The sequence below is a fragment of the Mauremys reevesii genome, linkage group 1, assembly GCF_016161935.1.
Source record: "Mauremys reevesii isolate NIE-2019 linkage group 1, ASM1616193v1, whole genome shotgun sequence".
Lineage (NCBI taxonomy): Eukaryota > Metazoa > Chordata > Testudines > Geoemydidae > Mauremys > Mauremys reevesii.
The window spans coordinates 195,281,391-195,295,261 of record NC_052623.1 but is presented as its reverse complement, the minus strand read 5'-3'; the positions used below and the strand labels follow the sequence as shown (position 1 = coordinate 195,295,261).

Sequence of the window (13,871 nt, the reverse complement as noted above, 5' to 3'; positions counted from 1 at the left end):
TGTCTGCCGTTTACCACTGATAAGCCACGTCATTTTGTAGACCATTCCTTGTTCACCACGAGAAGCTGCATCCTCTGCTTATGTTGCCGGATTATCAATATAATGCTGTTTGTCCACTCTCACAATGTGTTTGACCTTCTGGTGTAACTTCTTGTGGTATTTGTCCTTTAGCTTCTGGGATTTTGTGTCTAAACCGTTTTTCTTCTGGACTTGTCTGGTTTCTATGGCGTTCCATGTGCTGGGTGTAATCCACTCCTTCCTTTTCTTCTGCCTCTAGCTTAAACAGGCTTCACTGCTCTGTTTATAAATTGCTGTTACTTTGTCCCACTTCTTGTTGATCTCCTCATCTGAGTTCCCCTCCTCTTCAATTCAATTAAAGTGGAAGTGGGCTATTCTCAACAGTAGAATACCAAGGGAGGAAAAATGTGTTGGGTCACTACAAATACTAAGTATCAGAGGGGTAGCCGTGTTAGTCTGGTTCTGTAGAAGCAGCAAAGAATCCTGTGGCACCTTATAGACAAACAGATGTTTTGCAGCATGAGCTTTAGTGGGTGAACGAAAGCTCATGCTGCAAAACATCTGTTAGTCTATAAGGTGCCACAGGATTCTTTGCTACAAATACTAATTTCCCCCTACTGTTACTCACACCTTCTTGTCAACTGTTTGAAATGGGCCACCCTGATTACATTGGCCTCATTACCACTACAGAAGTGATTTTTTTCCTCCCTTGATATTCTACTGTTGAGAATAGCCCACTTCCACATTAATTGAATTGTCTCATTAGCACTGACCCCCAGCTTGGTAAGGCAACTCCCATCTTTTCATGTACTGTGTATATATACACCTAACTACTGTATTTTCCACTCCATGCCGCTGATGAAGTAGGTTTTTTGCTCACAAAAGCTTATGCCCAAATAAATTTGTTAATCTCAAATATTAAGGAAGTTAGTAAAGAGACCTGTTCTAAGGCTGTAACAACCTGGTAGGATGAAGAGTACTCCAGGAATTACGTGCTTGTTTTTTTTAAAAAGGCCCAGGCCAGGGGTACGTAGACTAGATCAAAAAAGAAAACGTTTATTTTCTGATTTAGAAGCAAAGATATGTACAGTAACTTCCTCTGATTTCCATCAGCAGCAACTGAAATATATAAAGGAAGCACTGACTGTTACACTGAAAATAAAACTGATCAGCTTTGCGAGAGAGACTTAAGGAGATCAGCAGTCCTCAGATTTCTTCTCTCCATGAAGGCTAGCCAGAAACTGCTCTCATCCTGTCAGCTGGGTATGGAGGAGTTATTTACTCACATGGAGTGCTTTGAGTGCACCTCTGTTCCCTGCGGAGGCGGATTTACAATAAAACACAGGGTGCCCTGGCATGGGGGCCCCCCAACGACAGGGGAGCCCAGGGCTGGGCAGCTGCAGGGGAAGAAGCTTGGTCTTGCCGACTCCTGAGGCTCCTGCTGCAGGCTCCACCCCCATCGATATCCAAGCTCCCCTCTCCCCCGCCTCCTCCCCCGAGCATGCCGCATTCCTGCCCCTCCCGCTCCTCGCAGTGCTGCCCCTGCTGCCGAACAGCTGTTTGCTGGCACTTAAGTTGCTCCAGGACGGGGGGAGGAGCGGGGCCACAGCATGCTAAGGGGAGGAGGTGGAGAAAAGGTAGGGGCAGGGCCTTGAGAAAGGGGGTGGAATCGAGGTAGGGCGGAGCAAAGGCAGGGCCCCCACACTCCCCCTACACATAGCCCCCTGCTGTGAGCCTCTTAGGGCAGGGGGCTGGGGTGGGGCAGGGAGCACCCCCACATACCCAGGTCCCCATACCCCACGCCCTGACTCCTGCGCACACAGCCCACATCCCTACCCGGAGCACCAAATGAGAGCTCCTGCAATCCCCCTCCCACATTCCCACCCGCACCCCTCGCACGAAATGGGAGCTGCTCCAGGTAAGTGCTCCACACCCCAACCTTCTGCCCCAATCCTGAGCCCCTCCTGCACCCTAAGTCCTGGCCAGACCCCGCACCCCAAAGTTTTGTGTTTTTATAAAACGCTCTTATCCAATAGTTAGCTAATGGTACAAACAATATTTGGAAAGATCATCAAGTGGTCCGCCGAGACTCTCTGCGATTTTCAAGTAGTCTGTGGAAAAATAAGTTAGACTACAAAAACAATCAAGGTATCTCACTTTATTTTCATTTACTTCCTCTTATTATAGGAGGAGGATGAAGGAAAAAAAGAAAGAAAAACAGGGCTGGGGGTAGATGAGAGAACATTCTTTTTCTTGGCTGGGTCCCAAGGAGGGGCCCCCAAAATGAAGCTGAGCACAGGGCCCCACTAACTCTAAATCTGCCACTGGTTCCCCAGGCTGCTTGCACTGCTACTGGCTGGGAAGGCTGGCAGGGGGGTTTCTAATGGGGCACAGGCTCTCAGCTGCCCAGCTGGTGGGGGCATCTGGGACCCTCAATAGACTCGCTCTGCAGACAGCTCTCCCTCTCCCTCTCCCAGCCACAGAGCAGCCTCCCACACTGCTGGAAAACTTACATTTTCCACAGCCTGGAGCCCAGAGGAAGAGGGAGGAGTGAGGGGGAGATCTGTTGATCTAGCTCAGTAGGGACAGCCCTGTCAGCCTTCGGGTTTCTCCTGTGAGACCGTGGAGCAGCAGTTCATTTTCCTGTGTTCACTCTCGGCTGGCAGAGACGCACGCTGTGGACTTGGTTACGCGGCGCCTGGAAGTTCTGTTTCCAAAGCCCTGTTCTTCCCAAGGAGAAGTCGAGGAGGAAAACCAAGGAGCAGTAATCCGATCTCACTGAGGGTAGGGAGGCTGAAATAACAGGCATAGATTCTCCTGGGAGAAGGGCTAATCTGTGCCTGGAATCTCCTCAAAGAGCACTAATAATACTATAGTCTGCACATGTCCTTTTGCATCTGTGGCTTGGGTGGAGAGGGGAGGGGAAGCCAGTGACTGATGTGCATGAAAAACATAAGGTTAAAAAGGTGTTTGACAACTGTTTAAAAACAGCCTAAGGTAGTCTTAGCATCCTGGGTGAAAACCAGTCTAGCTAGCAGGATATAGATATGAAATGGAGCAACTCATATGGTTTTTAGAGATAATATAAAGCATCTGTGTAACTTTATTTGCATCAGAGATTAAATGGAAGCATCTGATTCTTGCAGGGTAAGGTCTGGTGAGTTGTTAGCATCCTTCAAATTATTCATTTGAGCAATCTACCTGGCACTCTTAGAACAACAACCTAGATAGTCCTTTAAAACAGCTCTCTTTGCTCTTGCTTTGTTGTAAATGTAACACAGTGTATAAAACAATTATGCATATACAATTATGAGAACAGTGTGGTAATACTAGTATAGATTTTTTTCTTAATTAACAGAAGGCCAGCTTCTCATTGGATATATTTTGACATTTACTCTACTGAAGTCAAGGGTGTTGCACCCACTTATACCAGCTGCAGGTCTGTCCCATTTTTTTTTCCCTCGGGGATTGGTTAGAGGTGGTCCATTTGATTGCATCTTATTTAGTTCACAAAGAAAAAATACGGTACTTAGCCTAAGGGAGAAAGCAATAACAAGAATCAAAGGCTGGATGCTGAAGCCAGACACATTCAAATAAAGCACAGGTTTTAAACCAGGTTTTTAACCACTGGAACCAAGGGCAGTGGTGGATTCTTTTGTCTTCAAATCAAGACCGGATGCTTTACTAAAAATAAGTTTGAGCCAAACATAAGTTATTGGTTTCAATACAGGGGTAACTGGCAGAAATTTAATAGCCTGTGATATACGGGCGGTCATACTAGAACGGGTAGGCAACCTATGGCATGCATGCCGAAGGCAGCACGCAAGCTAATTTTTTCAGTGGCACTCACACTGCCGGGTCCTAGCCACCGGTCTGGGGGGCTCTGCATTTTAATTTAATTTTAAATGAAGCTTCTTAAACATTTAAAGTAACCTTCTTTACTTTACATACAACAATAGTTTAGTTATATATTACAGACTTCTAGAAAGAGACCATCTAAAAACATTAAAATGTATTACTGGCACGCAAACCTTAAATTAGAGTGTATAAATGAAGACTCGGCCCACCACTTCTGAAAGGTTGCCGACCCCTGGACTAGAATGATGTGATGATCCCTTCTGCCTTAAATGCTTTAAATCTATAATTGATTATTAAAAAAACCAAAACAAATAAAACCCCCCACAAATAACAACTGGCTGTGCGGTTTTTTAATAGTGATCTTTCAAAGAACAATAGATGTTATTTTAACTTCAGTTAATGACACACCAATTTGCACGCTTCTGAAAAATCGGTGGGATTGAAATCAGTTACAATTGTAATTTGTACATGTTGTGATAATTCCATCTGTCCATCAGAATTTGTTAATAGAAGAGGTAGGGGGATGGGAAGAAGCTGTTGTAAGCCAATATATGTATCTACATCTAGCAAGTATATATTCGTATAATGACCTTTTATTTAATGGTGACCTAAAGGGGGAAGGGAAAAGCATTTGCTGCTTTTTGATGTAAAGAAGACATGGAGAAAGAGAGAGCGAATGAGAGCGTGGATGTGGGATAGGGGAAGCTGAGCTTCTGTTTCCTTTATTTTTTAACTTTGGAAGTATAAGGAATATAGTCTGGCTTTGCTGCAAGACTTGTCCGAGGTCTCAGAATAATTTCTGTGTGAGGTAATCAGTTTAGAACAAATAAGTCTTTTCAGAGACATGTTTCTCAGTTCTTCAAGTTAAATCGATGTTTTCAAGAAAAAACAAACAAGAATTTTAAACCTACTGAATGATTTAATAGAAATGTTTATGATCAGATTTCTCCCTCTCTGTACATGTGAAGTCATAATTATGCCAATTCCTCAGTTGCCACAGTGTCTTCTAGGAAACAAGACCTGAAGTTTCTAATATAGAAAGCCATACAGCAGGGAAAAAAGCCACCCAAACTTGTTTTTGAGAAGAATAGGAAACCACCACCGTCAATTTTATATATCAAACAAGGATAAATCAAATTTTTACACTTTTCAAGTCCTCTATTAAACAACGACCCAAACTATGTAGAGCAGTGGTTTGCTACCTTTTTTCATTTGCAGATCCCCAAACACTTTTGAATGGAGGTGCAGACTCCTTTGGAAATCTTAAACATAGTCTGCAGAGCGCCAGGGGTCCACGGCCCCCCAGGTTGAAAACCACTGTTCTATGGTAAGGACATTCTTTCACAGACCCATTAGAAACAGTCTGTGGACCTGCGAGGGTCCCTGGACCGACCACAGGTTGAAAACCACTGAAGTAGAGAGTTCATAAACTATTAGCAGGAGTCCCAGGGTGGGTCAAAGACAGGACGTACCAGGCACTGGGACACAGCAGGGAGCAGCAGTAAGATTTAGAGATTGGAGTACTAGGACCACTTCTTCCCAGGGTGTCCTCCAAAAGCACCCCCACTTCCAATCGGTTGGGAGGATCAGGAATTGTGCTTCACTCATCTTAGCTGCCTGCTGACATCAGCAGAACCTTTGGTTCCTGAGTGAACTGTAGTAACCATCACTAACCCTGTGAATTTCCTCTCTGTATCAAATGGCACATAGTGATTAGTTCCTATGAAAATACACAAGCGGGAGAAAACGCTAGAAATTTCTTTACCGCTCACTTCCCCCACTCCTCTTGCAGAGGAGCAGAGGCCTGTCACAACTGCAACCCCTGCAATCCCCATGATTAACACCATTAGTAACATTACCAGCCACAGAAAAGACAGGGCATGACATTAAAACAGAATCACTAGTACTTTATTCTGTCCACAACTTTATTGGCATGCTTACGTGTCTATGTGACATCATATATCTAAGGCACTTATCTCTGTGGTACAGAAATACTCACACAATGTGCAGTTCTTCCTCTAGCCTTTACCCTCAACACGGTTGAATGTGCGCTCTTTCAAATATCCATCTGTTGATTATGGCCTACGATCTACCAGCTGAATGTGGCTGGTATTTGCTGTTTGGCAAATTCCTTATTCAGTTGTGTCATTGGTGGTAGATTCTAGTTTTACGGTTTTATTCCAAGTGATGGAAAACCTTGGTCTAAGTTCAACCCTGGTATAAGTGTTCTTCTCCATAGAGTTACATCAGGCATGAATTTAGCCCATTTGAAGCATAAAGACAGATTGTTCAAATCTGTATCCATCTGACTTAGCTGTATTTATTTTAAAACTTGTATTTATTTTATATTGTGAGCTATGGCTAAAAGGCTATATTAATAAACTAGTTACTGATAGATTGTTCATTACTGTGTGTGGCTGTGTGCTACCATTTCCTCTAAAGATTCATTTGGGAAATGGAAAGAAGTTTTGTTTTTAAATTGCAGTCTCTCCCCTAAGAACAGAAGTGATAACAGGACACAGGAAATAACTTGCAATTAACTCTGTTTTCCAGTGCTTTCCTTGAATCTTGCTGAAAGCTCATAACTCTGAGTATTTACTTTCTTCACAGAAATTGTTCTCAGAAACAGTCAGTCAGTTTGGCTGATGTTGGTAATCCTTGTTGCACATTAGGAATATTGAAAAGGCAGGTTGATTACTCTTGATTTCAGTTTAAATAACTAAAAGATACCTAACCAGGGCTCTAGGCACCATAACATACCATTTCATACAATTAAATCTCAGCAGCACTAAAATAATTAGTTGTACAGGAAGCCAGCCAGCCTACTAGCCACACACACAAAAACTTCTTTTCTGCCCCTTCATCATTCTAGGAAGCCCTCTTCAAGTCTGGGGAAACAAATATCTTTTGTAGCATGCTTGGAAGGTTACCAAATTTCAATCTATTTTGGACAGAGGGATGAAGCAAGTTCCAGAGTCCTAGCACCCTCACAGAGAATGTCCTGCTAGCTGGCACCTCCATTTTTTAGTGAAGAGAATCCAGTTTGAGTGCCGCTGCGGCATAGGAGCTGACTTCTTTTTTTTCTCCACTTCCCTGAGGCCCCATCCCCACTCTGCCCCCACCCTCACTCCATCTTTTCCTGCCCCCCTTCTGCCCCCCACTTGCTGCTCTCTGCGCTCCCTCAAGGCCCTCCCACAGGCACCAAACAGCTGATCTGTGGTGCTGGTGCAGTGCTGCTGAACATCTGTGGTAGGTGGGTGCTGAGCACCCACTATTTTTTTTCCATGGTTGCTTCAGCCCCAGAGCACCCATGGTGTTGGCACCTACGCCCTGCGAGACAATGGATGTGGCAGTATGATTCAGAGTGCAAGAGGTGATCCTTCAGTTAGTCCAGGTCCAGGCCATTTAGGTCTTTAGTGGTCATAACTAACACCTTAAATTCCACCCAGAAACCAAAATGCAGCCAGTGCAGATCCCAGAGACCTGGTGACATATGTTTGCAGTGAAATACCTGCCTTAATAAAAAAGCAGCAACATTCTGCACCAGCGTCAGCATCTGAATGGTTTTAAGGTGTAGCCCCACAAAGTGCTCAGCACCAGTCTAATCTTGAGGTAACAGAAGCATGGGAAACAGTGGTACGGCCCACATCCATTGGGAAAGGTTGCAACTGCCTAGCCAGATGCAGATGATAAAAATCTGACTGAATTATTACTGTAATATAATCATAACACAGAAGTTGGAAGCGTCTAAAATCAACCCCAAGTTGTGAATCCGACTAGCTTGGGCTGGTAAAAAAAATGTTATAGCAACAGTGATTTTCACTGGAAAATTGGGATTTTCACTAAATAAAATTGTTTCACAAAGAATTGTTGTTTTCTGTTGAAAACTTCAATTTTTCATCAAAAAAACCTGAACACGTGAAAACAGAAATGTTCCAATTTAAAGTGGCACCACCATGCTTTATGGGAGTGCTAATTTGGGTGCTTTATGCTTCTCTCTTTTCTATTGCCAGGGCTATCATGATGCACCTTGATCAACTATGTTGTACCCTCTCCCTTCACCAAGAGGTAGCAAGTGGTACATCATGGAAAATGTTGTCAAACCACAGAGGCCAGCCCCTAGAAGAGAACAAGAGCATAAGTCACCCAAACTACAATTCCTATGAGGAACTGCAATGCCATTTTTTCAATAGAAATGTTTTCGTTTCAGCTGAAATACTTCATTTTTTAGTATTGCCAAATGTTGAAATTTTTCCCAAGGGGTGATGGGAGGGAAAGCTATTTTCTCACCAGCTCTTCTAGTAACTAATACTAGTTATTCCTAGCAGCTAACTGAACTGCTATTACCTCCACCATCTCCTCTGATTCCCCTAACCGACCATCCTCACTTCAGTCTTGTCTGGGTTGAGCTTCAGCCAGTTCACTCTCATATATACCCCAGTCTCATTTAGATACTGGTTGAAGTGCCGAGTTGCATCATCTGGGTCTGACAAGATGGAGTCATAGAGCTGGGTGATTTCAGTTTACTGAAAACATTGCACCCCATGCCTTCTTGCCGACCTCCTAAACACCCCCTATACATTTTGAACAGGGGGGATGAGGGAATGGCACCATGCGACACCCCGTGTTTGAGGACTCTGAGAAGAGAAATGATTGCCCATGACTATCCATTGTGAACTCTGAGAGAAAGGAGCAAAGACACTGAAGAGCAACCCCTTCCACGCCTGTTGGGGTCACTAGGTGAGTTGTCACCCCTTGTGATCAATCAGGCAGCTGATGTATCTAACAATACTAGTGTGGACACCTGATCTTCATCCATTGCTAGGAAGAGATCATCCACCAGCACAGTCTCTGTGCCAAAGCCAGGTCCACACCAGATGGACAAGAGTCAGAGAGATCTAGGACATCTAGATACTGTGTGTTATTTTTCCACAACCTTCTCCCCAATCTACCCAAAAAGAGGTAATATGATACTGATAGATGATTGGCAAGATAGTCAACATCAAATTATGACTTCTTGAGCAAAGGTTGTACTTATGTTTCCTTCAAAGAAATCAACACCCTGTCCCCTCTCTCTGAGAGGCATTGACAATCTCCACAAGCAACAGATTCAGTGTTTCTCCATTGGTCTTCACAAGCCAGGAAGCACATGGATCTAAAACACAGGTTGTGGGATAAAGCTCTTTCAACATTTCAGTCAGTACCTCAGTGTTACTTTCCCCTGGTGTTATCTGGACCGGTCATCTGGTAGGTCACACCAATCCTCGACTCTGGGAGCCAGCCTTACCCTACTCTGCTGTGAGAACCCTCACTCCTGGGCTGTTCACGCAGAGTGTCTGGCATGTAAGCAGCTTGGATTGTGCAACTGAATGACACTAGCCAATATCTCCGGTGCCAGACACAACCCTAGGAACCTCCATCTTGCAGTGTCCCGTTATGCCTGCTGGATGATGCAAGCTTATATGAGTTTATCAGTTTAACAAAGAAATTGATATGTACCAGGCTTGTTATCCCAAGGGGAGTCTCTGACACGCTTCAAACCAAACTCACTGCTTCAAGAAGGACAAACAAATTTATTAACTACAAAAGATAGATTTTAAGTGATTATAAGCCAAAGCACCACAAGTCAGATTTGCTTAAACAAAATAAAAGCAAAACGCATTCTAAACTGATCTTAACACTTTCAGTGCCCTTACAAACTTAGATGCTTCTCACCAGACTGGCTAGTTGCCCTTCAGCCAGGCTCTCCCCTTTGATCAGTGTTTAAGTTCCTTGGTGGTGGTATCTGTAGATGGAGGTGGAAGAGAGAGGAAGAGCATTGCAAATGTCTCTCCCTTTTATCATGTCCTTTCTTCCCCCTGGGCTTTGCCCCCATCCTTCCAGGTCAGGTGAGCATTACCTCATCGGAGTACCTGACTGACCAAGGGAAGGGGGGCTACTCATTTGAGAGTCCAACAGATCCTTTGTTGCTGCCTAGACCGGTGTCCTTTGTTCCTGTGAGACGGGGCTGGGTTTGTCCCATACATGCCCTGATGAGGTGTGAACTGCCCCTCTGTTCCTGGAGAGTTTTGCCTGGGCTTGTTTTAAGCCATGAGGACACATTTTCAGCCTCATAACTATATGCATGAAATTACAACCTATAACATTACTATAATAACAATACTCGGTGCATCATGAGACTTCCAAAGACACTCGACATGACAAACTTTGCATTGGATACCACACAATCATATTATAAACAGGAACATGGGGGTGAAAGGTGTTTCCCCGAGATACAGAGTGTCACACTCAGTGAGTATTACCAGCTGAAGATCTAGCAAACAAGACTAGGACCTTGTTCCCTCAAGACCTTGCTTGGTCACCATGGAAACAGAGAGCCCATGTCTAGGTTGATCAGTTTTGTCCATACAATAACAAATAGTTTTCTCACAGTAAGAGGAACCGAGTAGCTCCTAGGCTAAGACCATTAGGATTTATCAGACACTCAGTCGTCCAAGACAAATGTGCTGTCTGAGATTTTGAAGATGTTATGGTGGAGGAAAATACACAGGATTTTGTTTTCTTTCTCTTCTGAATGTGGCAGATCATCTGTCAACCAAAGGTGATCTGTGAGAAACAAGACAGTGAAGAGTGTGCCTAGGGATGGAGGATAAGAAGTATTATAGGGTATGTCAATACTCTAATAAGGAGTCCTGGAGCCTGAACTCCAGCCCAAGCCCAGACCTCTACACTGCAATTTTATAGCCCCACAACCCTAGCCCTGTGAGTCTGAGTCAGCTGACGCAAGCCAGCCATGGGTGTTTTATTGCAGTGTAGACATACCCTTAATGTTCTACTAAACCATCCAAGCAGTGGTCTGCCTGTGGAATAAAATTCTCACTCAGTGTGTTCTGGAATATTTCTGGCTACATTAATTTCTGAGGGCAGACCATCAAAACAGGTCCTTTGCCCCAAAAGGAAAGATGATCCCCAACCTCAAAGTGCAGGGGGTAATGGTTGATCTGTGACATGGGTTTACGTGATGTTACCTAGCCTCCAATCCCGATCCAAAAACCAGGTCCAAAGTGTGATCAGCTGTCTCAGTTGAACCAATAAATGCCTGACATAGGGCCATGGTCCTCTTGGCACCCAGGAAATCCTAAACTGCCTTAGAAGATTTAAAATCTACATGCAGATTGAAGTTACTGAGAACAACTGGATCAAATGCCACCATAGTGAGGAATGTTATTACTAAGTGACTTGGCAGTGCAGCAAGGCAAGTGAATTTAATCAGGAACTAGATGTTTTACATTGTCTCCTTACAAATGCATCATTGACTATATGCATTAAATGATTTTTTAAATAGAATGCATGTGTACGGAGAGTACCCTGATGGACAGGTATTATTATTAATTATTAACAATAATAAATAGTGGCTTATGAGTTTTTTTGTTAAGCCTTAAGGGCTGATTGGGTTCAAGGAGAGATTTTTTCAGTGATCAGGTGTCCTGGGAAATAGCTACTTTCTGAGGTACCTTTCCTCTCATTCTCTGTCTGTCAGTCTTTATCTTTTTCCTACTATCTCACTGGAGGGCACTTTTTATTTTTACTGTTTCTTGTGTTTCCAATGCAAGAATTTTTTTTTTTAGTAAGGCTCCACTTCTTATCGTTCTTGTCACATCTGTTTCCTTCTCTGCTCCTGAAACGCAGACCCTTGCCTTGGGCGAGGTAACTCTCCAGATAAGTGTATATCTTTATCGTTTTCAAGTGTTCCACACCCTACATTAATTTAATGTCCCTTTGTGAGCCAAGGAGGCTGAGAGGGGGTAGCTGTCACAGTGACGGTAAATGAATTTGAAGCTTTGCGCACAAGATGAAAGGCCCAGGACACAGTAGTATTTTGTTGGGATTCAGAGATGGAATGCTGTATAAAATGTCTCCTGTTTATGTTGAATTCCTTTTCTTGGGAGCTTGGTGGTGGCATAGCAGGTCCACATATCAAGAAGAAGGTGGAAAACTTTCACAGTACATATGCCGTCTGGAGAAACTACTACATAAGGTACTGGTAAAGAAGGGAATGGTCAGGTGACGATGGAGAAAGTACAGAAGGGTGCTTGTCCTGGCAATCTAATAATCCTGAAGCTGCAGCTTTCGGATTCACTTTGGAATCCCCCCTCCTTCTCCAGACTGGTACAGGATATCAGGGAAGAGGAGGATCGATTGGATGCTCGGGAAGCTGGTCGCATACCTGCAGCGTCTGCAGGGGTGAGCTGGAGCCGGTTTGCACCGGTTCGCACGAACAGGTTGTTAAATTTAGAAGCGGTTTTAGAACCGCTTGTTAACTGGCTTCCCTGCGAGGGAAGCTTTGATGGGCTCCAGCCAGGAAACGTGTAATTCCTCCTCCCGGCCGCCGGGGGCGCTGCGCTATGTGTCCTGGCCCTGTTGCTGCTGCTGCTGCTCCTTGGGCCTCTGGTCGTGGGGCTCCCGCTGCTGCCTGGCGGGTTCCCGGCTGCGTCCTGCTGCTCGGGCTGCTCCCAGCCGCTCCCCCCCGTGAGTGTCTGCCCCCCTGCCCACAGCTGCACACAGCTGCCTCCTGCCACAGCCCCTGCCCATAGCCAGCTCCTGTTGCAGCCAGCCCGTGTCGCACTCTCTGCCTCCAGCCACGCCCCTGTCTGCAGCCAGCCCCGTGTCCACTGGTGCCCTGCAGTTCTCAGGGCAGTAACCCTGCACACCTGCTTCAATGAGGTGGGGCAGGGAGCAGCTGGGACCCACACATGTGCACACTCTGGGGTGACCAGACAGCAAGTGTGAAAAATTGGGACAGGGGGTGGGGGGTAATAGGAGCCTATATAAGAAAAAGACCCAAAAATTGAAACTGTCCCTATAAAATTGGGATATCTGGTCACCCTAGCACACCCCCAGGGAGTGGCGGGGACCCACACATGTGAAATGGAGCTCATTTCTAGTTCAGGCCCATCTTTTTAAAAAAGAACTTTAGGTAGGGTTAACATACATCTGTATTTTCCCAGATTTGTCAGGCTTTTAGGTTCTTAAATCGCTTCAGTTTAAAATTTAAAAATTCCTCCCGGGAAAATACGGACATATGGAAACCCTATTGGTACAAAAAATACATACTGTGGCACATCCCTTAAATCAGAACTTTTTATAGGGAACCGGTTGTTAAGATTTTAGCAGCTCATCACTGAGCTTCTGTATGCACTCTTACCTCTGTGATTCCTAATGATGAAATAGCTGACCTAAAGAAGGGCCTGCTCTGTCTAACTGAGCAAGTTAATCAGCTACTCCAGCTGAATACGCTAGTGGAAAAACCTGACAGATATCCTCAGTTACAAAGGAGGGATGCCCTTCTGAGGACCAATGATGCAGTGGCTGATATTACCACCTGTCATTCAAGAGGCTCTGTGGAAACTACTCGTAGAAGTGGCATCTTCTGCTACAAGTTTGGGGAGAATTGTCACATGAAACGAGACTGTGAAGTGGAAGAGGATTTACGGAACATCGCCTGCAAGCTTATCGAAGCCAGAAATAATTCGGGAAACATTTATGCTCACACCCTTCTGGAAAACTGGTTCGCAGGTCACCATTCCATATAAGACTTTTACAACACCCACCTTCATCACTTACTCATCCAACCCTTAGATAATTTGGAAATCTGGGGGTTGAGTAATCAAAATACCCATATGAGGGGTACTTGTCCATTCAAATTGAGTTCCCACAGTCCATTATGGGAGTTCCCAAGAAGCTGGACACTTTAGTCCTAGTGTGCCATGATCCCTGTGTCAAGAGTAATGTTGCAGTCTTGGTTGGAATTAACACCAGTCTGGTCCGGCAATTTTTCAAAGTATTAAAGGAAACCATGGAACAATACATCAATACCTTGCCTATCACCCTAACATATGTTAAGCCTATAAATGCTTCCAAGGAGGATCTCTTTGTTTCTGATGAGGATGCCAATAGGTGTGGCAGTGTGTGGTACTCACAGAAAACAACTGTCC

At 44.6% G+C, this 13,871-nt stretch overlaps 1 protein-coding gene across 2 annotated transcripts in view; it reads left to right on the top strand.

The window, feature by feature from the left end:
• Positions 1–2,606: 2,606 nt before the first annotated feature.
• LOC120374538 (OX-2 membrane glycoprotein-like) overlaps positions 2,607–13,871 on the top strand; it is a 43,501-nt gene continuing 32,236 nt past the window's right edge. The window contains exon 1 of one of the 2 annotated variants that reach the window (XM_039494348.1): positions 2,607–2,802. The gene's annotated coding sequence lies outside the window, so the exon portion shown is untranslated. The remainder of the gene's footprint in view (positions 2,803–13,871) is intronic. The other variant, XM_039494331.1, reaches the window with a different exon arrangement.